The sequence below is a fragment of the Asparagus officinalis genome, chromosome 5, assembly GCF_001876935.1.
Source record: "Asparagus officinalis chromosome 5, Aspof.V1, whole genome shotgun sequence".
NCBI classification, from domain to species: Eukaryota; Viridiplantae; Streptophyta; class Magnoliopsida; order Asparagales; family Asparagaceae; genus Asparagus; species Asparagus officinalis.
This window is the reverse complement of record NC_033798.1, coordinates 25955109-25958263: the sequence shown is the minus strand read 5'-3', so window position 1 is coordinate 25958263 and position 3155 is coordinate 25955109.

Here is a 3155-nt window from a genome sequence, read left to right as displayed (position 1 = left end):
CGCCTATCAGCACGGACAGTAGTCGAAGGTCTTGCCCGGGCAAAAGGACGGAACTCCTCTTCACTGTTTTTCACTGTCCCTGAAATATCAGATAGTGGTCAGGACTGGCAATTCGGAAATGCGGAAAGAAAAGATGGGTGACTAACCTCACTCGAAATCTGCCTCGTAGTCTTCAGGATCTCCGCCTGAAGCCTCTCCAGCAGAACTAAAGGCCCTATGACCTTCTGCATCAAGTCGGCGGGTCATGCCCCGCGCCCTCTGTGACCGAGCACCGTCCCGGATCACATGAGAATCAATCTGAGAGGCTTCTTCGACCACCAACTCTTCAATAGGCTTCACAGGGACAGTCTTATTAGCTGCTAACAACCACCTACAGCTCAAGAAAGTGAGGTTCAACTGTCGCTCAGCACCCGGGAGACTGAACCTAGCACCAGTGCAGCCTGTCACGGTCCACAACCATGCACGAAGACCGTCCACCAAACCTCCATGGGCCCGAAGCTACTGACGCGGGTTCCCGATATAAAGCTGATCATAACCGAACTGGCGAGCGAATCGGCAGGGTAGATATGGCTCTATAAAACACTGATTCCCCACCCGGAAAGTCAGGTAGCCCGGCCTGATGTTCACTAGCCAATTAAAGCAGCCGATATCTAAATAAGTGCGATAACCCGGCCTAATGTTCACTAGCCAATTAAAGCAGCCCATATCCAGATAAGTCCTATACTCCCTCGGCTTCTCCTCATCAATCAAACACTCGCCATACCGGCTGGAGAACTGCGGAAAGCAAGTGGAGAATGCCCAGCACTTGTGGACCTGTAGCTGCCTCCTGATATCAGAGAATCCTCGGCCTTCCCACTCGCCATTCTCAAGCAGCTGTAGTAAGGGAACAGAGTGGTCCATGGCATGCGGTACCGACATCATGTCAGAACGATGAAGGACGAACCAAGCCATCAAATAAACATACGGAAGCTCCACCTTAATGGTAGGAATCTGAGTCGGTTTATCATCATCTCTCCGTGTAAAAGCACCAGAAATCTGCCGAAGCCCTCGATGAATGTTAGCAACCATCACCGGAAGAAGCGAAAGTTCCTTCTTGTAGGCAAGCTGAACTGCAGGATAGAGCACTTCCAGTGGCAGAGCGTCACCAGACTGATACGGGACCACACATTTCTTCAACCAGATGGCGAGATAACCGGCAAGGAGAGTCATCGGACGAATCGGTGCGGTCGCATGATATAAGAACGATCTGAATTTAGTCCCTGCAGGAAAGCCACTCTCAGGACTGCTAATGGTATAGGATTGGGCGTTAGTCTTCTTCAGCAGCTCATTAACCTCTGAAGGAGTCAGCGGTGCCAGTTCACAAATAGATTGGCCAGAATGGCTCTCCAGATTCCTGAACAAGTATGATGCGAACTGCTTCAGGCTCACATTTGCTTTGGTCCTCTTCGCTAGGGGCTTAGACTGCGCCAAAGCAATGTGATAATGACAAGTGAGGTCCCATAAGGTCTCGTAGCGGTCGGGCATGCGATCCTTCAGCTGACTCAACTCATGGTTGGAGGGAAAGTACTCCTGGTATAACATCTGTCCCATGGGCAAACCAGAAATCTTGTGCATCTCATGTAGAGCCAAGCCCAACTCTCCGTGCCTGGTCAGAAAAGTGTTGGAATCTGGATTATAAAGCTCGCATAGGGCAAAGAAATGCTTCGCGCTTGTAGGCAAGCCATGCATGGTGGCCCGAATGGCTGCATAAAGGCCGCAAGCATGTAACTCCTCGCTCCATCGGCTCAAGACATACTTCGTCATACGAGCCCACCAAAACCTGTCCAAAGAATGGACCCAACCATAGAATCTGTGGCGCGGTGCAGGCATCTCCCGTCCTAAGATAGCGAGGCGATTCCTCAAAGTAGAAGCAGTGGCGAGGAACTCGTTACGAGGCGGAGTATCTAGCCCCAGTACTCCAGGATGTAGTCCAACAATGTGATCTCGACTCGAACCAGGAACTGCCTGATGAGTAATATAGCCGCAGTGAACGCTCTCATGTTCCTTTGTCAAACTCCACGACATCTCCCGCTTCACAGCTTGGCGCCTGAGCTCAGTCAAAGAACGGTGTCGAGGAATCTTCGGCAAATACATATAACGACTGCCAGTCTGGTAAAGCCACTGCTCAGCCTCAATAAATACTGCATCGGGATCCCTGGTAGAGTCTCCAAACAAGAAGTCAGTCTTCCTAAGAGACTGAACGGAACTGGCATCCTGCACGAGAGGCGCATCTGTGATCAGCTGGCGAAGAGCTTGATGGCCACCTTCCCTCACCACTTGGACAACTTCCAACGACGTGCCCGGAGCAAACTGGGAGGTGAACGGAATGGGCGAAAAGTCATCAGATGTGGAATAATACTCATCACGACGTCCATTCACCGCATGCGATGAAAAAGCTCCGGAAGGATATTCCACTGAAAACAAGCAGTTAAGTGTTTGTTAATTTCAGATATAAAAGGAAATTGAATTCATCTTACAAATTGGTAAGATAGAGTCATTGCCTTATAAAGGGCGAGACGATTTGGCCACATTGCGCATTTATAAGATAGGGTATATCGACAATATATCCCTGCCTTATAAAGCACAATGCAGCGTCAAAACGCCCCCTTTATTATGAGATGTGGTTTTGACCAAGCAAAACCCATCTTTAAAGCGTCGATCCTCACCAAGGAGAATCAAGGCTTTTCCCGATCGCCTCACCAAGGAGAGCAAAATAGGGTAAAAGGACTAAATTGCAAAATTCTCAGAAGAAGAGGGTTAATTTGCAAAATTTCCATAAAGCGTCGATCCTCACCAAGGAGAACCAAGGCCTTTCCCGGTTGCCTCACCAAGGAGAACAACGGGGGGTAAAATGGACCAATTTGCAAATATCCAGAAAAAAGAGGACTAATTTGTAAATTTTCGAAAAAGGTCAAAAAATTGCTCACCAGCATATGAGGGAGGCGCGCCATCAACCGATGCAGCAGGAAAACGACCTCTCGATACTCGCGACATAATGGCCTACAGAAAAAGAATTCAAGAGGTCAGATCTAGAAATAAAAATCACTTTTTTATCCCCTAAAAAGGCGAGCTTGAGGCATCAAATCACTCCCTCAACCCTTATATGCGATCCCGCT